Here is a 25,566-nt window from a genome sequence, read left to right on the forward strand (position 1 = left end):
TGCCACATCTCTATATCTCTATATTATCTTAAGGAAGAGTTTTACAAAGTTGCCACGCAAGAATTTGGAGGTTCGAAAAGGAGAGGAGGAGGTTTGGATAGAATTTGATTTTGGAAGCCTCAAAAGATGTGCGAAGCACGGGTTCCCAGCTAGTGACACCTTAAAAAGAAGCTTGGAAAAAATAATTTGGGTCACATTGCCATGTGGCAATATGGTATCTCCAAAAAAAATCCTGAAAAAAGGGTCACACCGCTACATGTGCCATATGGCACCTTTAAAAAAAAGAATTACATTGCCACATGACAATGTAGGCAACATGTTCCACATTGCACATTAATAATCTTAAAAAAGTTTTTTTATTTTGTGTGTGTGTGTGTTGAGAGAGAGAGAGAGAGCGCTTAGGTGCAAACACACCTCGCTCATCATCACCACTTGCATCCGTCCGTCCGTCCGGCCCTTTGTGAACCCTCTAATATGCATAGGAGTAGGGTTGGGATTCACTTGGGAAAGTTAGGGTTTTTTTCCGAGCCTATAAAAATACAAAACTTTACTCGAGGAAGGTGTGAGCTAGTGTTGCGTGTGTGTGCTGCAGCAGTGAACGGAGGAGGAGGGGCTCCTGGAAGTGATGATACTCTTTCCCCGTATGAGCGACGCTGATTCCAACTCTCTCTTTTTATGCTCTCTCTCTCTTCGGAGGGAGCTAAAGCCAGAATGTTCTGATCCGCAGCCCCCTGCCAAAGTGAACAGCTCTCAGTCACAATGCTCTGTTTGTGGTTGGTAGGTCGCTTGCTTGTCTTCGTTCTCCTCACAAGTGATCAAGGTTTCTGTGGGCTTAACTGTTCTATTTATCTGTCGTAACTGAGGTTTTCTGTAATTAGTCCATTATTGTGAATGACATCCATGAGCATAATGAATGGTGATGAAGATAGGTCATCTGTTTTGGATGCATCAGTAGGCACTAAATCTTCCTTTGATAGATTGGTAGGTGTACTTTTCTTTTGGGCTAGACATACCCATCCTCTGATAGGTTAGCTGTGTGGATACTGTTTCTTTTAGGACATACCCATCCTCTGACAGGTTGGTGTGTGCATACTGTTTCTTCTTATAGGACATACGTATTCTTCATTTGGGATAGGTTGGCATACATCCTCTTCTGATGAATTGATATGGTGGGTCTCTCTTTGTTGATCGACAATAGCATTGTCATTCTTTGGCTATTTCAGTATGCTTCCTCTAGAGTACTGAAAAACATATAATAGAGAGACAAGCTGCTTTGCTTCAAGTTGAGGATTACAAGGACAAAGCACAATAAGCTTTAAATATGGAATCGTGTACCCAAAGACATTCTAATTTAACTATGGCCAGGGTCCACATACCCACAAGTGCTCAAGTATTGTAGTTTAAGATTCTGTATTACACGTGTAATGAACTTAAGTGGGCGGGCTTAAGGGCAGATCCACAAGAGCGTGGGACCGTGTGTAATGAACTTAAGTGGGCGGGCTCATCCGTTCGTCCGGCCCTTTGTGAACCCTCCAACCGGGAAAGTTAGGGTTTTCCTTCAAGGCTATAAATTTACAAAGTTTACTGCCGATCTCTGTTGTGGCGGGCAAAGGCAAGCTAGGGCGGAGGAGGGGCTGCTGGAAGTGATGATACACTTTCCCCGTATGAGCGACGCTGATTCCAACTTTCTCTTTTTATGCGCTCTCTCTTCGGAGGGAGCCAAAGCCAGAATGTTCTGATCCGCAGCCCTCTCCCAGCTTGGAGTCACGAAGATATGTTTGTGTGTGATAAGTCGTATCACAGGTGATGCCTGCCTCGCTTGTCTTGTTTCTCTTCACGTTGTCAAGCATACGGTAGGCTATAATGTTCTCGCCATCTCTCTTCCCTCGTTGTATTCTGCGTGCAACCAGCCGATTAGCAAGTATGATGTTCAAGTAAGACATGGAAAGGTGCAGGTCTACATCAATATCCTCGTAGGAGGATAACGCTCAATAAATCTATGTATCGTTTGTTAGACAAACACTTCCACATGGTATATAAGGATCTTGTGTCTTTTGATTCATTTTAATTTAATTTGGTTCGACTTCTGCCCTAATATATTGATTTAATTACTCCTTGACCATCTTAATGCTTCCAATTGGCACTTGCAAATTGTTAGTTTAGAGATGGTTTTAGGTTGTAGGTTACGGGACCAGACTGGTTTCTAAAGCTTCCACATCCTTACCATGCCTATTTTTTATTTTACAAATGGCCACCACCCTCATAAATAGTATTGAAGCATCTCATTGATAGTCCCAATCAGTGTCACCATTACTGTCGGTTTATAAAGTTTCTACTAAAAAGAAAGAACCTTCCCAAAAGAAGAAAGGTGGTGTTAGTCATTTACATTGTAGTTTACTTCTTGTTAAGCCATGATATACATGAATCATTAAGATGAAAGCAAATGTCACTAGTGTCATAACATCTACTCTAATTGAAATCGCTAAAAGCATGTTAATGTATATCATTTTCTTTAACAAACAATAAGCCAAGGGATTGAATGTTGGGTTGGTATCCAAACGCTTGTATAAGCTTACTCATGCTTGTCAATTCTTGCTTTTAAAATTGCGTAAACCTACTCAATTGGAAGACCCAAAACAAAAAGTTACATAAATTGATGACACTCATCAATAGCTCATTGGTAAAGCGATGTAATATATGGTTCAGTATATTTGGTAAAGCGATGTAATATATGGTTTAGTGTATGTCTCTACTTGTGTAGAAGCATGCTTATATTTTCAAGAGTAAATTGTGTAAGCAATGTCCATATGTACTTTGATGGTAACATTATAATACTATCATTATGATATGTACCTTGATGGTAACATTATAATACTATCATTATGATATGTAAATTGTATGTCTAAATAGTAATACAACTTGTCTAAATCTATGATCTCAAATAACACATAATTCAGCTAAGAAGGTTGAAATATTCTCCTCAATATGGCTTGTGAGTAACATGTCGTTATTGTATAAAATGATGACCAAAAAATAATCTACACTCCTTTACATCGAAGATACTCTTTATTGGATTGTTATCAAAACTATTTAAAATCAAGTGTGTATGTATCTTCTCATACCATGTTTTGGAAACCTACTTTAGGCTATATAAAGTTTTTCTTGACTTCTTTACAGTAGAATCAAATGTCTCTTTACAACGAAACCACTAGGCTAAGATACATATATCTCCTCATGAAAAACTTTGTTTAAGAAAGTAATCTTAACATCTAATCTATGTACATTTCCACTATGATGCATTGTTGATGTAATTAAATACTTTATCAAAGTCATATGAGACGTAGATGTAAAAGTCTTATATCTCTCCATGTAAGTCAACATTTAGGAAGGCATTCGTGATATCCAATTGATGTACATTTTAACCATAGTGCATGTAAATCAACATTTAGGAAGGCATTCTTGATATCCAATTGATGTACATTCTAACCATAGTGCATTGTCAATACAATAATACCTTGATCGTAGTCATATGAGATGTGGATGAAAAGGTCTCATTATGATCTATATCCTCTGGAACATAGTCAAAACAAGATGTGGATACAAAGATCTTGTATATCTTCTTATGTAAATTACCATTTAGAAAGATAGTCTTGGTAATTGCTAATTGATGTACATTTCAACCATGATGCATTGTGGATGCAATAATACACTTGATCGTTAGTCATACGAGATGTGGATGCAAAGGTTGTATTATAGTTAATGTTTTTCTCTTGAGGATAATCTTTTGCAACAAGCCTTGCCTTGTAGGGGGGCTCGCGCAGAGGGGGCGAAGGGAGCCTTATCTTGTAGTGGTCAATGCTACCACTAGCTTTATGTTAAAGCTTATAATCATAATCTATGCCCTTCTCTTATGCACAAGAAGCCTTTTCTTATAGTAGTTATGCTACCACCAGCATTACGCTTAAGCTTAAAAATCCACTTTTGTGCCAATAGCCTTTTCATCGTCGTAAGGTAAATTTGATAAATACCAAGTATCATTTTTAAGGATTAAGTCATTTTCATCTTGTATGACTTGCATTCATTTCTTGTGCTTCCTCAAAGAAAATTGGTTCCTCTTTATTGTATATACTGGAAATGAGAGTATGACTCCATAAAAGAACACAAGATATATGATGAGAACTTGCACCTATCCTACTAGGTAGAGGAGTGGTCCATTTGCTATCTTGTAATGTTTGCACCACTAGTCATTTGACATACTCTTACACACTTGTATGGATGCTCTCTCATCAGCCACCACTGTACCATTCATAATTTCTTTACCAATGGGATGATCTAAGGTTTGAAACTTGAGTTGATTTTTAGCCATTCATAATTTCTGTACCAATGGGATGATCTAAGGTTTGAAACTTGAGATGATTTTTAGCCGTTATGGGTTAATTTGCTGTCCATTGTTGAGCATTAATTTACTCCACATTTGGCTACCGAAAATGGTAGGATTGTATTAAAGATGCCATTTGAACATACATTTTGTTGTTCTTTTTTTGGCATAAAAGCATGGGCTAAATTGAGTTCTCAATAAAAAACATACCTCTACTCACCAAAATCCACCTTATGGCTAGATGGTAGAGTTTGTACCCTTTTCTCTTTGAGTTGTATCCCATAAAAATGCATTTTACCACCTCAACATGGGCAAATCTTGGCCTTTAACCATTCGATGGTCACCTCCGTGAGAGATTTGTTCTCTCTCAACCACACCATTTTGCTAAGGTGTGTAAGTCAATGTGCATTGATGTTTAATGCCTCTTTCATCTATATATACATGAATCTCCTTTGACAGATATTTCCTCCCTCGATATATATAAAGGGTGTCGATTTTGCGTGTAGAAACAATTTCAACCATAGAAACAAAGTGCTTGAAGCATGTAAAAATCTTTCACTTTGATTTCCAAGGTGGATACACCCAAGTGTGCCTAGAGTAGTCATCAATAAAAGTCACAAAGTAAAAATATCTGTAGATCGATGATATCCTCATAGTAGGACCACATACATAACTATATATAGCTACAATCTTTGGATCTAGCTTTTAGGAATGATGCCCATCACATCTTGCCTAAAATGCATCCCCTCACATACATGTTTGACATGAGCCTCAAGCTTTGGTAACTCTCAGACCATCTCTTGCCTTTTGAGGTGCAATAAATTGCCAAAATTCAAGTGACCAAGCGGGCATGCATAGCTCCATGTCACTCATAGCGTGTGTGGTAGTAATTGAACAAGTATTATTTGCCAATCTCTCATACATGTCCAAACTATAAAGCCCTTGGCTTAGAGTACTGGATACCGCATTGATGTCTCCAAACCTCTAGTCATGAATCGTACACGTGTCATTAAAAAATTTGACCGCCTAGGCTTACCCTAGCAATGGTAGAGATTGAGAGGAGCATGTTTTTTTAATGCTTGTCACACAAACAAGACTGATGAGAGTGATTTTTCCACCATTTGCAATAGTGAGAAAAACATTATCGGCTTCTTTTATTGGACATGAGGAGTTATTTGCACATGTGACTGTTCCTCCAAGAGGAGTAGACTTAAGGGAGGAAAATAAATCATATTAAGAAGTAATGTGCTTACTAGCACCACAATCAAAGTATCAGACATGTTGATCTATCATGCTGAATTGTTATTGACATGCATATGTCATAGAATAAGGATCATAAAAACTACAGTGCACAATAAATGCCTAATCATCTTATGCATAGTTTGTCGATATTCTTTTCAACACTTGGTGCTAATGCATCAGTCCCATAGCCATGCCTTACTCTTTCTTCTTATCTAGTCTTTTTTTGCATTCTTTGATACAATGGCATGGCTTCTATTACCCTCTTCTGATAATAGTTGCATTTGCCTTTCTTCTTAGGCTTATCACCCCCCTTCTCGGCATCCTTGCCATAGAAGACTAGGTTGATCTTGCCTTTGGCTTACATCTACCCCCAAGAAAAGGCTTTACCTTTAGCTTTTTGACCAGTAGGCCTAATCTCTTACACGTATACTACTTTGGTTTTGCCAAGATTGCTCTTTAGCACTACAATCAACTCATTAAACATAAGGGCATTGGGGCTACCCTTCATCATTAGTGAAGTATGGATGCAGAATCTTGGTATGAATATGGTAAAGCTATGAGAACAATAGACACCAATGAACTATTTGGATATGACTCATCGATACATGTAAGCTATAATGCTTATGAGAAGCTCATCCATTAAATCTTTCTCAATCATTCAAATGTTTGGACTCGAACTGCTTGTGTAAATAGACTACGCATGCCTCATTACGCACTCCGTAAAGTGCAACAAATGGATCTTGACACATACATGAGTGAATATAAGGAATAATGCTCCTCTTCTCACAAAGAGTGCCACCAATACATGTTTTTGGCTTGTGCATTCCTGCCATCTCACTTGACTTGTTCTGTGTTATGGCTGCGAAGACATATGCCACAATTACATGTGAACTAGTGTTACAATCCAAAGTACTTTCACTATCTTAAGTTGAAAAGGCATGTTTTAATGCATTTGATGCCATTCAAAAGCCCTTTTGGCAAACCAATATAGGAAAGCATCCCAAATGCATCACTATCTTAAGTTGAAAAGGCATGTTTTAATGCATTTGATGCCATTCAAAAGCCCTTTTGGCAAACCAATATAGGAAAGCATCCCAAATGCATCACTACCTACCATTTTAGTTTGTAAATAACTAGTCTCTTAGACAAAATGCAAATATTGCAATCAGATGGCCCACCAATAGGATCAGTGTGATGAAGGAAGCTTGCAAAGTGTATGAAAAACTCTAGAGTGTAGAGTGTGGAAATGATACTTGGTAGGAATGCAAGAATGATAATGTGACAATATTGTTGAAGCTACTAAAGATGAGCTTGAAGATGCGATGTCAAAGATGACGACACCTCTCTATGCACACCAAATATTGCCACTGTAGTGCAAAAAACCCAAAATCAAACAAAAGTAGTTCAAACTAATGCTCCCTCCTCAGGTGTCTGCAAAAACATTACTGTGCATGTGAACGAGCCCTGAAACATGTTTGAAACGCTCCAAAATATGTAAAAATTTGGTAATATGGTTATTGTTAATATAATTAATGACACACTGTAAGGTATACCTTGTCCACCTAAGAGAATCAAAAGAGCAGACCAGGGCCAAGAGATCTTCCTCTGATACGAATTGCTAGAGTGGAGATCAAGGTAGCAACACATGTATAGATGCACTAGGTAAGGAGAGGTAGATGGAAGCATAACACTCAAGTAGATTGATGAGTGAGTGAAGTACAAGTGAAGTGGCATGATAAGGTCACTTACACACATTCATAAGAGTGTGTACATATGCTTGGGTGAAAAAACCTCCTTAAGAGGGAAAAAGTGCCCCAATCCATTTTCTTAGCCTATGTCCACACATCACTACCATATAAATCACTACAACAATAGGATGGGAGCATAGTAATGTTAGGAAAGTTGGGTTTTTTTTTAAAAAATATGGGGTAAAATATAGAACAAAAAAACTTTAGGGTAAAATAGTTAAAAAAACCTATGGGGCAAAATATAGAGCTTAGCAATTACACTTGTTGCTAATTTTGGACCTTGTAATAATCCTTGCTATTATCCTTATAATAAGTGCAACAAATAACAAGATTTATAATGAGACATATTACAAGGGTTATTATTACAATACTTGATCTTTGTGTGTGAAGCTCGTGTACATCTTGATTTTTTATGTTGACCTTATCCATGTTGGGGTCCTCGGGATAACAAGGAACCTGAGAGCCCACACACATGAACCTGAAGAGCAAGAGGATGAGTTGTGCCACATTGAACACCCTCCCTCTTGATAGAATTTGTGCATCTCGCTATGTGTGGGTAGTACTGGACCTTTTATTGGACACTATGTATTTTTCCATGTTTGCTAGGTCATGGGCTACAGCACCATGGGGGTAGTCGGGGCTAGCTACACTCCTCCCTATATAAAATCCTCTTCCCTCCTCACTTGTTTAATTAAACACTCATTCGCATATATGCCCTACACCCATTTGTTTGTAGGTATTGCCATTGTTGTAAAGTGTCATGCTACATAATATGATGTTCATTGTCTAATGTCTCGCTCTCTCAACCTCTTTCCCTCTCTTCTATGCTTTTTTTTCGCATTGTGCAACTTTATAATAGTATCATTGCCCAGGTTTCCTATACTGATCAAGCCATCCTTCTCATGATCAGCCATCCTTCTCACATCTTGTTGATCGCTTGATGTTCTCTCTCCTCCATTTGCAAATCACCTCTCTTTGTTGATCGCTTGATGTTCTCTCTCCTCTTTCCCTCTCTTCTATGCTTTTTTTTCGCATTGTGCAACTTTATAATAGTATCATTGCCCAGGTTTCCTATACTGATCAAGCCATCCTTCTCACATCTTGTTGATCGCTTGATGTTCTCTCTCCTCCATTTGCAAATCACCTCTCTTTGGTGCCTCCAAGTGGCGACACTCGGCCTTTTGCATTTGCGATTTCTGGTGGCATCATTTGAAGTAGGCAAGGTGGCTCATTCTCTGTGTTTTCAGCACAGCAACTTTTGCAAGGTTCGAACATCCTATTTCAGAGTTTTGTCCGGGTGCTTTCCTCTTCATGGTTGGTATCTGATGCCTAGATACTTGGTTGCCCATATGTGCATTTTTCTACCTCGTGGTACTTTATTTTTATAGCTTGAAGGTGGCTGCATTTTCTTCACTGCTCTGCTGGATCAATGTTTTCTATAGTGACACTAGTGTGTTCTCTTCTGGTTCAAGGTTTTATCTAGAGGGGGGCTTTGTTGGTGATCGATGGGCTCTTTTTATAGCTTGGATTGCAACCGGAGGTATGTTTCTTGCTTGTGTGGTGAAGCCCAATAAGTGGCTCTTGTTGTTCATCTTATTCCCTGCCTTCCCTCCCCTCTCGGGTGGGTGTTTCTTGAAGGATTTTTGTGGAATTTTTTGCTGTTGTGTTAAGTTGCTTTGTATCTCAAACTTTTGAGGGGATTGATTGGTCCTTGTGATTCCTGCTGCTCTAGAAGTTCTAGAGATTGGTGTGGTGGACTGCTAAGATCATCGATGGCACAAAGCTTATGGAGGTTTGCTATTGGTAGATATGGGTTCACTCTTGGAGGAGGAATCTCTCCTCGTTTCTATAGAGAAGGTAAGGTTCCCTCCTAGTAGACACGATCAAGCACTTGCTACAATGCAAAAGATAGGGTAGTGTCACTAGTACTCTTGTGGAAAACAGGGTCATTTGGCCCAAAGATTGCAAGAACAATGGTAAAACCCAGGCTAGGACCAAGTTTTCAAAGAAGTGCAATGCTCATATATAGGATGATGACTTTGATACTTTTAGTGTCTCCATGGCTACAAGCCAGGGAGACCCATAGATGGTCATCTTCTATAGTTGTACAGCTAGTTTACCCATTAAAAAAAAAACTCTCAAGGTCAAAATCTACAAATTCATCAAATTAGGCCATTTCACGAAATAACCCTTCACGGCTAATTTCTCACGAATTATAGTCTCACGGCTTAAGAACCTGCACTTTCACGATTTAAGCCCCATAAGCCATATCATGCACTAGCCACTATATATTTGTTAAGCTTATTGCTTACTATTCTTTTGGCTAAATTAATGTAGCAGCTGCTCTATGAGTGTGAGACCCCCACCCCCTCTGAGGGCGCTGGCGATGGCGAAAGCAGCATCAGCCTCTTGCGCGGGGCAGGGATCCACACTCGGGGCCTCGCCCACGGCGGATGTTCGGACAAGAGACTAGCCCGGCGGTTCCTCCGAAAGCCGAACCCAGAAAAACTTCCCTCACCCGGAAGGTACGGGTGATTCCACCAGGAAAATCATCTAACGGGAGAATTGATCTAACGAGTCAAAGTCTTAACTAACCAAACTAATCGGATCGAACCCGAAAGTCACATGGTCAGATCAAGGAAGAGACTTGCACTTGGTCCATTAAATCACCGCTTTTTTCCTCCTTTAACGAGGCACAGCCGGCTGGTTCCCTCCCACAAAACAAGGGTCTTTCTAGGACTTAATCTAACTAACGTAACTTAATTGTAACTATTTGTATCATCGCAGGAATCCCCCGATCCACCTACCGGCCCATGGTTGCCCCATGGTTCGGTCCAACCACTGTATTGGTGGGATTTCTTTATAAAAATTTGGTTCTATTTTTCTCGGGTACCGAGGAAAAGAGTTCCCAGGCCCCCTAGCTGGTATTTCAAGCAAAATTCAAGGTAGTCATACCACTCACACACCCAATATGAAATTGCCATTTTAATAGATTCGGCTGTCTTTAAAACAATTTTTCAATGAAACCATAGTATTACTGATCATAATCCTCCAAAATATTGAGTCCATTGTTTTACAAAATATATCATCCGGACTCTCCATTGAAGACCAGCTGGTCAACCACCACGAGATCCAATAATCAAAATTCCATTCACAAAAGTCATTCTTTTGGTTCATCCATATATTCCTCGACATACGCATGGGTATCCTAGCAACTACGAGCCCGTGCATCACCTGCTTAGAACCCTCTAGGATCCTACTTAGGTGTCCTAGCACTTCACTCAGGGACCGCTTCATCGGGCCTCGCCCATCGTACCGGAAGCGCACCATTTTAACCATACCGAAGTCGGCTAAGACCTCGGCAAGTTTTGCTGAGCGATGTCCCTCTCGAGACAACTCCCTACTAGCTGTTTTGCAATGTTCTTATCCTCTAGCTTAACAAGCTTAGAGTTTGGTTTTGAAATAAGAATTTATCAATGAGAAGCATTCTTTTACTAAAGAATTAGCCATAGGAATGACTATTCCTTTTGAAGAGAGAGATATACATAAGAAAACATTCTAATTAAGCATAAAGATTAACTTTTTCTTGATTACACATTAAAATTCTTAGGGAAAGCTTGATTTGAATTTAAAACAACTAATTAGAAACTTCTCAAGCTTGAGAGGGGTTGAGAAGAGGAGTCATTTGAGAGAATATTGACAAAAAACCATAAAATTTATTCTTACCTTAAGGATTAGCTTGCTTCTTTTTCTAGAAGTGAAGCCCCCAACCAATCAATTGGTTTAGCAAGTGGAGAAGAGAGCTCCAAGAGTTGTTGAAGAGAGAGAGAAGCACCAAGCTCTCCAAAAGTAGAGGATTTTTAAGGGATAATAAAAAATATGATTATTTTAATGCAATACTGGCATGGTATAGCTCGCAGATGAGAATAAAAAAGAATGAGGGTCTATTTATAGGTGAGGGAGTCCACTAACTGAGTCCAACTGGGTTCCAGAATTTTCATGCTTCAGTTTGACTGAATTTGGACTAGTTTGGTTTGATCCAGTTTGATCCGGGAGAGAGAATATCACAATTTTTTTGAATTTAAAAACCTTCCCACGTATGTGAAGGAAGCGCCTACCTCAAAGGTCCCCCCTTCCTTACCAAGGTGTCAAAAATTCATCATTTCTCTAAAATATCTCATTTTTTTAGTAATATCTCTTAATTTTTAACTAATAAACCTTGTACTCAGTCAACTCTTCATCTTATGTGAGCACTTACTCATTTTTGGGTATTTTCTTTTATTCTTTGGATTTATCTCATCCCAACACTTGGATTAATCCTATTGGCCCATAGGAGCCTTAATTAGACCATAATCCAGAAATTTCTAAAAATCTAGACCCTTAGGCTAAGGTCCCTTATATCATTTTTAATTGATTCCTAATGCACCTTAGAGAATTTATTTTGAACTTCTGTTTCAAGGAAATATATTTTTGATATTAGGATAATTTTTATATCTAAAAATATCTCAATATTGAATTACCTCTCTATAGAATTTTTCTTCTCTCTAGGAAAAAACAAGAAAAAATAATATTTTATTGTATTATGAAATAGGGAATGATTACAAGGGATTGAGGTAAAAGCTTATTCATTATTTAGGCTGAGGAGGAATCTTACAATGAGTACATATCCATACTCATGCACTGGAGAACATTTGCACCAAAGCCTCACCATCGACAACTTCCAGGTACATCTCTGGATGGGGGGGCCATGGTGGGCGAAATCTTGGTGAATGGTACAACCCATCGCTTGGAATTTTCCTTCAAATTATAAACCTCTCTAAACGACACCACCATCTTCACAAATCAATGATCTTCAATCCTTAATGAAGATAGCTATATTAGCCTCGCAAGTCGACGTAATTCTTTCAATCCTCACCAACAAGTGGCTACTTCAACACAGAACAGTTCAATAAGAGTCTATATGACTCATTTCTTTTACTTCGTAAATTTGCTTCATAAGAGCACTTAAATATACATAAAAACATAAAAAGAACAGGTCCTTCTCAACAACATTTGACAAGAATCCTGCCACACAAAGGGATATCATCAAAGGCCAAATTCTTCAAATGATGAATGTCGCTTCAATGAATCAAATGAGGAATTGAGAATCACCATCTCTTTTTGATGATTAAGTCTACGTTCCTCCGGATCCATCCCTCTCCTCTCCCATTATTAACATCTCTTAGTGTCCCCACTAACAAAAATCACATGTAACCTTGCCGATGATTGCCCAAAAACAAATTGAGCCAATAAAAAGGGGCTCACACAAATATAAAAATGCAATCATTTGAAAAAACCCCCACCCCCCATCCTGTTAGGAATTCCCAATACACCACTAACCTCTTCATTCATTAACTAGATTTTCTTATTTCTTCCAGAGGAGGAACAAAGACCATTGAACGTCACTCAACATCAATGCCATCGACAAATCTTGTTCATTCTCCCCACACAAAGGTCTTCAACGCGATCACGAGGATGCGATCGCCACCATTAGGAAGGGGGGGATGTTAATCCAATTCTAGGATTAACAAGAGCTACCGCCATTATCTTACATCAAGGAGTCACGATAGATACACCAAAGGGTCATACATTCAGGATATGAAGCAATAGTGTCCAAAGCTGCAACTTAGACAGGCGCCTGTAATGGTGTGACGGAGTATTTATGGTAATTCTCGCTCTACAAGAGCATGTCGTAATAGCAAGTTAGGATGAAGTCCTAAGTGATGTACTTCATGGATATATTATGAGAGTAGTCATTGTAATAGTTTTAGGCCTCTTATGAGCCTAAAGTGCCTAGTTAGCCAGAGTTAAAGTGAGTGTGAATACTTATGGCCATGTATATAAGTGAATTTCAACATACTGTCCCATTGTGCAATTGAGTCTTGGTCATGTGCTTCAACTGCCCCCACATACTTTAGCCAGTGAGAGTGTCTAAATCATCAAGAAAAACATAGTGCTCTGTCCTAGGGATTCCATTAGGCTTGTGAGTCCTGTTTGAGCACGTTTCCCATGATGGTTTTGCTTTGTGGACCTGTTCAAGTTCCTAGGTGGTAACATTAGGTAGGTATGCTGATCTAAGCATGTATAGAGACGTGATCTCCTACCTATCTACCATAGAAAACCTCGTGCCGGTGCGCCTAGGGAGTATGTCTAGGGTGGCTCAGATAGGCTAATTTTCCTCCATTCCCCTCTTGCTAGGAGGCAGTGTCCTTAACTCTTCTCCCCCCCACCCCCCCGTGTGAAGAAACTTACAGCAGCCCCTCACAACCCTCTCCATGTTTTTAGCCTTAAGGACATCTCACAATCCCCCCCATTTGCGTAGACTTTAATATCGTAGACTTTAATAAGGGTTTTTTGCCTTAAGAGAGGGTTCGTGCGTCATACTCTTTTGCTCATACGGTGAGCAAACGAACTCAGAATTCAGATCCGATTGAAGCGTTTCGATCGCAGCAGCGAGCTCTCTTAGGCAATGCCTAAGATGGCATCTTCTCGAAGACATCAAAATATTGCCTCAAGAGGAGCGCGCAATAACGAGATTAGAGAAGATGCTCCCAATGCGGCTCCACCAGCCCTCCCTTTTCAAGCTCCTCAAGGAAATGGTGGCCAAGTTAGCTTGGTTAATTTTTAAAAGAAGAGATTTTCCTTAAAATAGTATTAATGAATGGTATCTTTTCCTTTTAAAATGACGACATAAAAATTGTATGAAGTTACGAATCATGTGATGTAAATTGCGTTGAAATTGTTATGTTCACGAATTGTGAATGCTATATTTAATAAATTGCATTGAAGTTGTTATCTTTAGAATTCAAGATTTTTTTTGGGCTTCAACGCTAACTCCATTCCGTGCTTGTGTAGCCAGGCAGCGTCGTTTAGCAAAGCCCGGGAACGGCCCAAGGTATCCCTCATACCATTGGGAGAATAAGGATCGCTGATTGAGGCGAGAGATTATGAGGCTGCCTAGTTTTGAGGGCCCAGGCTAGTGCGGTAAATAAGCCCACCCTAGTGTGTAGACATCCCTCTGAGGGTGGGGAGGATCAAGCGATGGAGCCTGAGAGGGCGACAGACCGGCTTGAGTCCTCGCTAGTGGCCGACGATGAGGTGTATGGTCCCGTAGGGTTTTGCCCAACATGTAGAGGCTGGAAGGCCGAATTCTAGATCATCGGCAGTATAAGAATAAGAGAGCCAATTTGGCTTGTATGGAATTGATTCATGTATAAACTTTTTATATAAATATATCTTATCTTTGGCATGATTGTATTGTGTAAAAAGGCTGTTTTAACAAACCTTGTGAAAAAAGGACCTTAATTAAGGAATATGTTTATTTATGTCAAATAGTGTGGTAGGATTAATTAGAAAACAAATTGATGCGTGAGTAGGGTGGAAAGTGGGAGGATGGAATGCCCCGACGGCACCATCCTACGGACGGGTGGACCTGATTAGTCGGGTAGCTTTCCAACAGATTAAGTGAAAGCCCTACGCTGGATAATTAGGTTCTTGGGCAACTCTACTCTAGAAGACTAGTGTGCCTTGCATAAGATGAGGAAAAAAGCGTTGTCTCTAGAAATCAAGTCTAGTAGTTGCCCAATTTATGATCAATTGCCCTATGGGTGATTTGATGTTTAGAAAATCACGCTCCCCCTGCGGAATAGAGCTAGGTTATACCTATGAATCGTATCCTTGAATCTCTACAGGGTCAAGGTGTCGACGATGAATAGGAAATTTTTCCCAAGATAAGACTTAGTGGACTATCTTAAGTGTTTCCCCCATTTTAGAAGGGAGGAACCTCACAATTGGTATCAGAGCCGATCTTAGCTCCTAGGAATTGTCATTTAAGGATAGTTTTGCAATGAATGTTTTACCTAACATAATGCTAATTAGTAAAAACATCCCACTAAAACAAATAAGTTGAATTGATGTTTGAATGATTGTAGGAAGAGGAAGATGCCTACTCCAAGTTTCTAGTTTTCCAATGCATCTTCGAGACTGCTAGTCACTCCTCGAATTTCGAGTTCCGCGACACCATGGTGTAGATACTAGAGAAGATGTCCCTCCCTCATTTCTCTCGTATTCAAAGAGGATGGGGTAGAGATTTCTGGAGTCGTGGGCCGAGATACTTCTTCATCCGAGCAGATCAAATTGGGAACCTTACCACCGCCGAGGATTCGTTGGATTGAGAAGTTGAAGATGATCCGTTTATTTTTGGTTTGTCGGTACCCCCAGGGGCCGACACCTCGGTGACTATAGATGGGGTTCGCATACCTCAGGATTGTTGGGTGTATAACCAAGTGATGCAGATTTTACCTGCTGATAGAGTAGCTGTGTTGGGATCTACCCCAATCCAGAGTCTACCACCCTTACCATCAATTTTTAGAGTCTTAGAAACTACAACAGAACCCCCATATTTCACCTATATGGACCGCTCTACCCTTATGTCATAGTCAAGCCTAGGAATTTCCCTTGATGTCAAATAAGACTAATTATATTAGTCTCAGATCTTTGTAATAAAACTTGTCCTTGTAAATATTTGGAAATAAAATAATTTCAATGTTTTACTCTTCAAAAATAAGCGTTGTGCAAATATGAATCTTGTAATCTTAAAATTGTTTTTACAATGATGGCCAGGACGACCACCCTCCACCTCCCAATGTGCTTTACACCGATACCCTAGGAGAAGAAGCTCCTGCTCAAGCAAATGCAACCTCCCTCCTTTAAAGGGGAAGGTTCAAAGGTTGAGAAGGATGCTGAAGTCTGGATTGAGGCGATGGACGATTATTTCTCTACTGCCGGTACTGGAGTAGCAAATCAGTCTATGCTCGCATGGTTTTGCCTCATCAGAGATGCTAAACTCTGGTGGAAACAGTGGTGCCGTGACAAGGAAGTCACCGAGCATTCTCAAACGTGGGAAGACATCAAGCAGGCAGTGAAGGAAAGATATCTTCCCCCATCCCATGAATTCATAAAGATGAATGAGTTTTTTTGTCTTAAGCAGTGCAGCTTAACTCTTGAGGACTACTATTCCAAATTTATCACCCTTCAGAAGTATGCCCTAGCTATGACTACTTCCCAGCAAGTGGCTCGTTTCTGCCAAGGGCTAAATGAACCCTTAGATTCCCGCCTTGAAGCAATGAGGCCAAGCACATTACAGGATGCTCTCATACGAGCAAAGCCCCTTGTGAAAGAAATGAAGGCTGACAAACCGAAGAATCAAAAGAGATCTTACCCTGAGGCAAATCTTAAAGATCAACCCTACAAGAAACCCCAACAGAATTTCCCCTACTACAACAGAGGGCGACAAGGCAACTCTTTTGTCCCCCGCTCGTATGCTGCTTCTTCCAAAGAAGACCCTCTGTGTTTTGAGTGCAATGAGAGCCGGGACACTTTAGAGCCAATTGTCCCAAGATGGCAACATCATTTCCCCAAGGTAGCAGAGGAAATCAAGGCCGTGGAACCCCTATCCACCCACCAAGGTGCAAGAGGCAGTGGCCGTGTGGCGGCAGAGGCCACGGAGGAGCAGTTGCTAGGACTGCCTGTGTTATAAGTGAAGAACCGACCTTGGAAACGGCTGAAGAAGAGCGCGCCACCGTCCATGGGACAGTAGAACACCAAGGTCCGAATAAATAATTTGGTGTAATCCAAACCCCCGCCACTCATCACGGTAAGCCATTTCAGCTTTTGATTGATTGTGGCAGTACCCATTCATTCCTTTCTCCTAGGTGTTTGCAAAAATTAAACTTGGGTCAAAAAACAGCTAGAAGAATGATTGTAGAGTTAGCCAGTGGGAAAGAAGTAGTATCTCGCCACTCTATAGGAAACCTTGATTTTGAGCTGGGTAATGAGCAAACTCATGGTCACTTTAGAGTCTTGCCATTAGGAATTTATGATGGAATCCTTGGGATGGATTGGTTAATTGCAAACAAAGCTAGCATTCATTGTAACCAGGGGAGTATCACTTTTGAAAATGAGCATGGCCAAGTAATATCTGTTCAGGGGATCACAGGAAAACCTAAATCTAGGGTAGTCAAGGTAAAACATCTTCTCAAGGGAACACGTAAGGGTCAGCAAGTTTTCTTAGTCAAACTCAACAAAGTCATTGAACCTAGTATGGAGACAGAACCCTCTTGGCTCCAAGAATTCTTTGACATCTTCCCTGACGAGCTTACAGGGTTACCGCCTCCTCGAGAAGTCGATCATGAAATCGAGGTGATCCCTGGAGCTCAACCCGTCTCAAAAACTCCCTATAAAATGTCCCTTCCTGAAGCCATTGAACTTAAGAAGCAACTTTCCCAACTCATTGAACAAGGATTTGTACACCCCAGTAGCTCTCCTTGGGGAGCACCTGTTCTTTTCCAAAAAAAGGACGGAACTCTCCGCCTCTGCATAGATTATCGAGGGCTAAATCAAGTCACTGTCAAGAATAAGAATCCTATCCCTCGCATCGATGAACTTCTTGACAGGCTTATGGGGCCAAAGTCTTCTCAAAAATAGATTTGAGGTCTGGTTACTATCAGATCAAAGTCAAGGAAGCAGATATACCCAAAACAGCCTTCAATACGTGTTATGGCCACTATGAGTTTACTGTAATGTCATTCAGGTTAACCAATGCTCCTGCAACCTTCAACCGCCTAATGCAAGATATATTCCGTCCTTACTTGGATGAATTTGTGCTTGTTTTCTTTGATGACATCTTAATCTACTCCAAATCAATGGAAGAGCATGAGGAGCATGTGCGTAGAGTTCTGCAATTACTGCGCAGACACAAACTCTATGCCAAGAAAAGCAAATGTACCTTCTTTACTCATCAAATTGAGTATCTTGGATTCATCGTCTCCAAAGATGGCATCTTAGTAGACCCCGCCAAGGTCAAGGATATTCTAGAATGGCCACCTCCTAAATCAGTTCGTGAAGTTCGTAGGTTTTTGGGAATCACGGGTTGGTATAGGATTTTTATCAAAGATTATGCCTTGGTAGCTGCACCTCTGACGGATCTTCTTAAGAAGGATTGCAAAATAGTGTGGCTGCCAATCCATCAAAACAGTTTTGATTAGCTCAAGATCATTATTACTTCTGCCCTAGTCCTGAAACTTCCTGATTTTGCCAAGGAATTTGAAGTAGTTACTGATGCTAGTAGTCTAGCACTTGGTGGTGTCTTAGACCAAGAAGGAAGACCAGTTGCTTATACTTCCTGCAAGCTGAAGCAATATGAGGCAAATTATGCCACCCATGATTTGGAGCTCTTGGCAGTTGTTCATTGCCTTAAATTATGGAGACATTATCTCTTGGGGGGCAAATTTCAGCTGGTAACTGATCACAAAAGTCTAAAGTGGATCTTCACCCAACCTAACCTCAACATGCGGCAAAGGAGATGGATTGAAATTCTACAAGAATATGATTTCGACATCAAATTCTGCCTTGGGAAAGATAATGTGGTAGCAGATGCACTTAGCCGCAAATCTTTCTTGAGTGCTATTTCAATGCCAAATAATCCCATTCTGGTCAAGGTGGAAGAAGTCTCATCTCATGATCCAGATTATCAGAGAATGATGAAATTAGTAGAAGAAGGGGAAAATTCAGAGAAAGAGAAGAATCTAATCAAGGGATACTCCACTCACGAAGGAAGCCTCTACTTCAATCAAACAGGCTATGTATCCCTAAGGATCCTGCTTTAAAGAAACTAATCCTCCATGAAGCTCATGATAGCCCTGCTGCTGCAAGACACCTAGGCTATGCAAAAACATTAAATGCTGTAAGAAGGAGCTTTCATTGGGCAGGCTTGAAAAATGATGTCCTTCAGTACTTGAAGCAATGTCTCTCATGCCAAAGGATCAAAGCTGAAAGAGTCAAGATGCATGGAAAACTTCAACCCTTAGATATTCCCCAAATGAAGTGGGAGTGCAAGTCTCCCCACTATTCAAGGAGGATATGACTCCATTCTGGTAGTAGTGGACTTACTTAACAAAGTAGCTCACCTTATACCAGCGAAGAAGACCTTCAAAGCTTCTGATGTTGCCGAGTATTCATCAAGGAAGTCCTCAAACTTCATGGTCTCCCAAAAAGGATAGTAAGTGACCGAGATTCTGACTTCACTTCAAAATTTTGGCAGTCCTTATTTCAAGCCCTGGGAACTCAACTTTGCTTTAGCACAGCAGAGACCGATGGCCAGACTGAGAGAGTCAATCAAGTAATTGAAGACATTCTTAGAGCATACTGTGGACGGGAACCAAGAAGGTGGATTCAATACCTTCCTCTGGTAGAATTTGCCTACAATGCGTCTTATCATCAAAGCATAGGAATGTCTCCATTCAAGGCACTCTATGGGCAAGAATGCCTGTCTCCTCTAAATTTCTCTGATCCAACCATAAGAGTTGAGGCATCCAAGAAAATGCTCGAAGAAATGGAGGAATAAACCAAGGCAATCCAAAAGGATATTAAAGCTGCCCAAGATCGACAAAAGCATTATGCTGACAACAAGAGGTCTGAAAGGATCTTCAAGGAAGGAGATAGAGTTCTTCTACGAGTGTGACCCAAACGAAGTTCTCTATCAGTTGGGAAATATAAGAAGCTCAGCCCTAGGTATTGTGGTCCTTATATACAGTTATCAAGTGTCTAGGTAAAAGTGCCTATAAACTCCAACTCCTAGCCCATATCAAAGTCCATAATGTATTTCATGTAAGTTTATTAAAACCTTATGTACCCAGTCTCGATCATATTCTTGATGATGAACAAGTTGTAATCCCTACTCAAGGAGTCCTTGAATTACAGTCCAATAGCATCATAGATTCTAGGGAAAGGCAACTCCGAAATAGAACTCTTGTGGAACATCTAGTACAGTGGAAAGATTACCCTGAAGAAGATGCAACTTGGGAAGATGAAGCTACACTCTTAAGGGATTATCCCCAATTCATGACGAGATGAGGACATCTTGATTTCTTTAAGGGGGGAAGGATGTAACATACCCATCTTCATTAATAAAGAAATGTTCATGAAATAGATAAATTTATGAGTTTTTATGGTATAAAAATCAATGATTTTATTATTTGAGTCATTTATACTTAGAATCTTCAAATTATGAGCCCAAATTTGGAATCTGCGCGCGATTTTACCCTAATATAGGATTTTACAGCATCCAAAACGGACACCGGATCAAGCTTATACGCAAATTTCAGTCATTTTAGTTAAAAAGTGACGACCTTTAAACCTTAATAAATACACAACCGGGCGTCAGATTGACGAACGGTCTGAACCCAAACGACCAAGAGAACCTCCCGGACAAAAAAAATTTTCGCCCCTCGGGGCGATCCGGCACGTAAATCGAGACGGGTGTCCCAAATTTGGGTACATTGGGTCGTACACACTTACTAGGGTGCCCGTACAATGGCCGCCCAAGAACCAAAGGACAGCCGCCCACTGTATGGTCCACACGTACCCCTACGTGGACACCCATGCTGCCCCAGACCAGATAAGGTACATGCGTACCACTCCTTTCCTGAACAACCGACACCGTACCTTTCCCCTAGACCCATGCAGGCCATTGATCCATAGCCTTTGAAGGTACACCGTCCTTTCGTCCTTGCTTTGCGCAGTGCCCGTACCCTCACCCCTCAGCTATATAAACCCCCGGGGTGTTCCACAGACGACACGCATCTCTGTGCTCTGCGTATGCCCTGTTGTACCGTCGTCCGTACCGCTGTCCGTCCCTGTGTGGCGTACTTGATGAAGTACAGCCGCCCCTTGCAGCCACCCCTCTCACACCCCCTCATTTGCCTCTTTTCAGATAGGCTAATTTTCCTCCATTCCCCTTTTGCTACTAGGAGGCAGTGTCCTTAACTCTTCTCCCCCCCCCCCCGTCCCCACCCCCCGTGTGAAGAGCCTTACAGCAGCCCCTCACAGCCCTTTCCACGTTTTTAGCCTTAAGGACATCTCACAATTCCCCCCCCATTTGCGTAGACTTTAATAAGGGTTTTTTGCCTTAAGAAAGGGTTCGTGTGTCATACTCTTTTGCTCATACGGTGAGTAAACGAACTCAGAATTCAGATCCGACTGAAGCGTTTCGATCGCAGCAGCGAGCTCTACAAGGCGACACCTAAGATGGCCTCTTCTCGGAGACATCAAAATATTTCCTCAAGAGGAGCGCGCAATAACGAGATTAGGGAAGATGCTTCCACCAATGCGGCTCCAGCCCTCCCTTTTCAAGCTCCTCAAGAAAATGGTGGCCAGGTTAGCTTGGTTAATTTTTAAAAGAAGAGATTTTTCTTAAAATAGTATTAATGAATGGTATCTTTTCCTTTTAAAATGACGATATAAAAATTGTATGAAGTTATGAATCATGTGATGTTGTATTCGATAAATTGCGTTGAAATTGTTATCTTCACGAATTGTGAATGCTATATTTAATAAATTGCATTGAAGTTGTTATCTTTAGAATTCAAGATTTTTTTTGAGCTTCAACGCTAATCCGTTCCGTACTTGTGTAGCCAGGCGGCATCGTTAGCAAAGCCCGAGAATGGCCCAAGGTATCCCTCATACCATTGGGAGAATAAGGATCGCCGATTGAGGCGAGAGATTATGAGGCTGCCTACTAGTTCTGAGGGCCCAGGCTAGTGCGGTAAATAAGCCCACCCTAGTGTGCAGACATCCCTCTGAGGGGCGGGAGGATCAAGCAATGGACCCTGAGAGGGCGACAGGCCGGCTTGAGTCCTCGCCAGCGGCGGCCGACGATGAGGTGTATGGTCCCATAGGGTTTTGCCCAGCATGTAGAGGCTGGAAGGCCGAATTCTAGATCATCGGCAGTATAAGAATAAGAGAGCCAGTTTGGCTTGTATGAAATTGATTCATGTATAAACTTTTTATATAAATATATCTTGTCTTTGGCATGCTTGTATTGTGTAAAAAGGCTGTTTTAACAAACCTTGTGAAAAAGGGCCTTAATTAAGGAATATGTTTATTTATGTCAAACAGTGTGGTAGGATTAATTAGAAAACAAATTGATGCGTGAGTAGGGTGGAAAGTGGAAGGATGGAATGCCCCAACGGCACCATCCTATGGACGGGTAGACCCGATTAGTCGGGTAGCTTTCCAACAGATTAAGTGAAAGCCCTACACTAGATAATTAGATTCTTGGGTAACTCTACTCTAGAAGACTAGGCCAGCCATTGTGCCTTGCATAAGATGAGGAAAAAAGCGTTGTCTCTAGAAATCAAGTCTAGTAGTTACCCAATTTATGATCAATTGCCCTATGGGTGATTTGATGTTTAGAAAATCACGCTCCCCCTGCGGTGCTCTACCTCAAGCCATGAACATTATATGCTCTACTTCAATAGATTTCGCGAAAAACCAGCTATATCCGATCTTGGTTATTCGGATAGGTAAGCCTGGAAGAAGCTTTACAAACAAAGGCCGGAGGCCGAAGTCTATGAATCGTATCCTTGAATCTCTACAGGGTCAAGGTGTCGATGAATAGGAATTTTTTTCCAAGATAAGACTTAGTGGACTATCTTAAGTGTTTCTCCCATTTTAGAAGGGAGGAACCTTACAAATCCCCCCAAAAATGAGTAAATACACACATAAGATGAAGAGTTGACTAAGGACAAGGTTATTAGTTAAAAAAGAAGAGATATTTAGAAGAAATGATGCTTTTTTGACACCTCAGTGTGGGGAAATTCCCCTCATGAAGGAGGCGCCTATTTCACATGTGTGGTTGAGTTTTAAACTCACAAATAATGAGATATTTTCATCTCTCCTCTCTCCTGCTTCAACTAGATCCAAAAAGTAAGCTAAACTAACCTAAAAATGGTCAAAAATTGACCAAACTGATCTGGAAAATTTCTAGATCCAGTTTGCTTGGTTAGAGGCTCACTTTTTCCTATAAATGAAGCCTCCCCCTTTGTAAATGGTTAATAGTGTTTTATGCACTATTACTCTACTCCTCCCCCCCTGAGCCAAAAATAGTGAATTTATTGATAATTCATTAGTTTTTGACCATTTCCTCTTCAAAAGAATTGGTGACCACTCTTGTTGCAAACAAGAGTAGATCCCTCAAACCATCAAGCCAAAGGAAAGCTCACAAAAATTCATGTAAGCTAGAAATCCTACTTTTTCTTTATTCCATTTAATGGTTTTCTAATTTTTGTTTTCTTTAAAATGAAAAATGATGCTATGCCTTGTTGGAAAGGCTTTCCCCCTCTCTTCATTCTTGAATTCAGCATTTCTTTATCCTAGATGTGTAATCAAATTGTTAGAATTAAACTTTTCATATTGTTTCTCTTTAAAAAGTGAAATTTGATTAGTTTAGAATGCTTTAAACCATTTGGGATAATTTCTAAGTAACTTGAAAATGAAAAAAATTGAAAAATGGTCAGCCATACAAAAGAGGTTATGGTAAAATTTTCTTAAATTTTGTGAAATAAGTTTTATCTTTTATTATTCAAAAAGAGTAATCATTAGAAAGATGCATAAAAGATTTATTTTTATTTCAAAAGTGTTATTCTCCTAAAAATTAAATTTATGCATAAATGGATTTTTATAAAAGTATTATTTCCCCCACTGGAGTTGTTCTTATGCATAAATACATGCGTAAAGAATCTTTATATCAAAAATAAGAATTCTCTTATATTCTATAAATAGATGTGATAAGATGTGATATGAATCAGATAGATGAGAATGAATAGAGGATGGATGTGATGAGAATAGAAGTGATGAGGATAGAAGTGATGAGAATGAAAGGTAAATAGATGTGATGATATGTGATGCAAATCAGATAGATGGAAATGAATGGATGGATGGATGTGATGAGAATGAATGGATGGATGTGATGAGAATAGAAGTGATGAGAATGAGAGGTAAATAGATGTGATGAGATGGGATGCGAATCAGATAGATGGGAATGAATGGATGGATGGATAAGATGAGAATAGAAGTGACGATAATGAGAGGTAAATAGATTTGATGAGATGGGATGCGAATCAGATAGATGGGAAAGAATGGATGGATGGATGTGATGAGAATAGAAGTGATGAGAATGAGAGGTAAATAGATGTGATGATATGTGATCTCTATGTGATGCGAATCAGATAGATGTGAATGAATGGATGGATGGATGCGATGAGAATAGGAGTGACAAGAATGTGATGTGAATAGATGTGATGAGATGTAATGCGAATCAGATAGATGGGAAAATATGGATGGATGGGAAAATATGGATGGATGTGATGAGAATAGAAGTGATGAGAATGAAAGGTAAATAGATGTGATGATATGTGATGCGAATCAGATAAATGTGAATGAATAGATGAGATGTGATGTCATGTGAATCAGGATATAAATGAATGAAATATATAGAGAACAGAGATGTACCCACCACTATTTAGTATCTATGTACCCACTATTTAGCATCTACTTATGCTTCCCCATCCTATCCTTTTGTGGTTTAGCCTTTCATTAATTTCAATTGTTGTTCTCATAAGTATCTATGTACCTTTTGTGGTTTAGCCTTTCATTAATTTCAATTGTTGTTCTCATAAGCACCACAACAATCATCATTCCCCTTGACTTCTACTCTTATCTTTGGGTGAGCAAAACTTTCCTCTCACACGTCGTATAAAGAGATGAAGGAAACTTCACTATATGCAGTGTTTAGACTTGTTTGTTGGGAGCTTCTTCAAGGATTAAAAAAAGATGTTACTTTACATGTAGCATAATTGTACTTAGTATAAATTTCATGAAAGCTTATTTAAAAGTTCAACTTTCGAGCTCTATCACTACATTGGTATCTCTTAGTGTGTTGATTGTCTTTAACTAGAATTGTATATAAAGGTAAATTTTATATTGAATCAAGAGTTCCTTTTGCACTTTAGCAAATATATGAATGATTATCATTTTTTTAAAATCTAGAACACATAACTCATAATGCAAACTACACTATCATTAGTCACATCTTTGTAGCCAAAATTATAATCTCAACACATAGATAGGTCAATCTTTTCTTTTTATGAAGGATATTAGGCATTCAAAGATAAAATATGGTCACCAATATTTGAATGTAGCTTAATATGAAGATGTGATTAATATTATGTCCAACCATTAGCAAAGTAACTAAATATGAAGATGTGATTAATATTAATAGGATGTGAATAAATGTGATAACATGTGAATCGGGATGTGAAT

The 25,566-nt window shown here is 39.9% G+C and overlaps 1 long non-coding RNA gene and 2 other non-coding genes across 3 annotated transcripts; all 3 read left to right on the forward strand.

Moving 5' to 3' along the window:
- The first annotated feature begins 616 nt into the window (after nucleotides 1-616).
- LOC147633856 (small nucleolar RNA Z103) lies at nucleotides 617-725 on the forward strand. Its single transcript, XR_015267020.1, has one exon. It is a non-coding gene; the product is annotated as a small nucleolar RNA Z103 (small nucleolar RNA).
- Nucleotides 726-1,637: 912 nt separating this feature from the next.
- Nucleotides 1,638-1,744, forward strand: LOC147633857 (small nucleolar RNA Z103). The gene has a single exon (XR_015267023.1). It is a non-coding gene; the product is annotated as a small nucleolar RNA Z103 (small nucleolar RNA).
- Nucleotides 1,745-24,732: 22,988 nt separating this feature from the next.
- LOC147633858 (uncharacterized) lies at nucleotides 24,733-25,109 on the forward strand. Its single transcript, XR_015266863.1, has 2 exons — nucleotides 24,733-24,865; nucleotides 24,925-25,109. It is a non-coding gene; the product is annotated as an uncharacterized LOC147633858 (long non-coding RNA).
- The last annotated feature ends 457 nt before the right edge of the window (nucleotides 25,110-25,566 follow it).

This window comes from Cibotium barometz, chromosome 11 (assembly GCF_041138505.1).
Source record: "Cibotium barometz isolate CiBa-2024 chromosome 11, ASM4113850v1, whole genome shotgun sequence".
NCBI classification, from domain to species: Eukaryota; Viridiplantae; Streptophyta; class Polypodiopsida; order Cyatheales; family Cibotiaceae; genus Cibotium; species Cibotium barometz.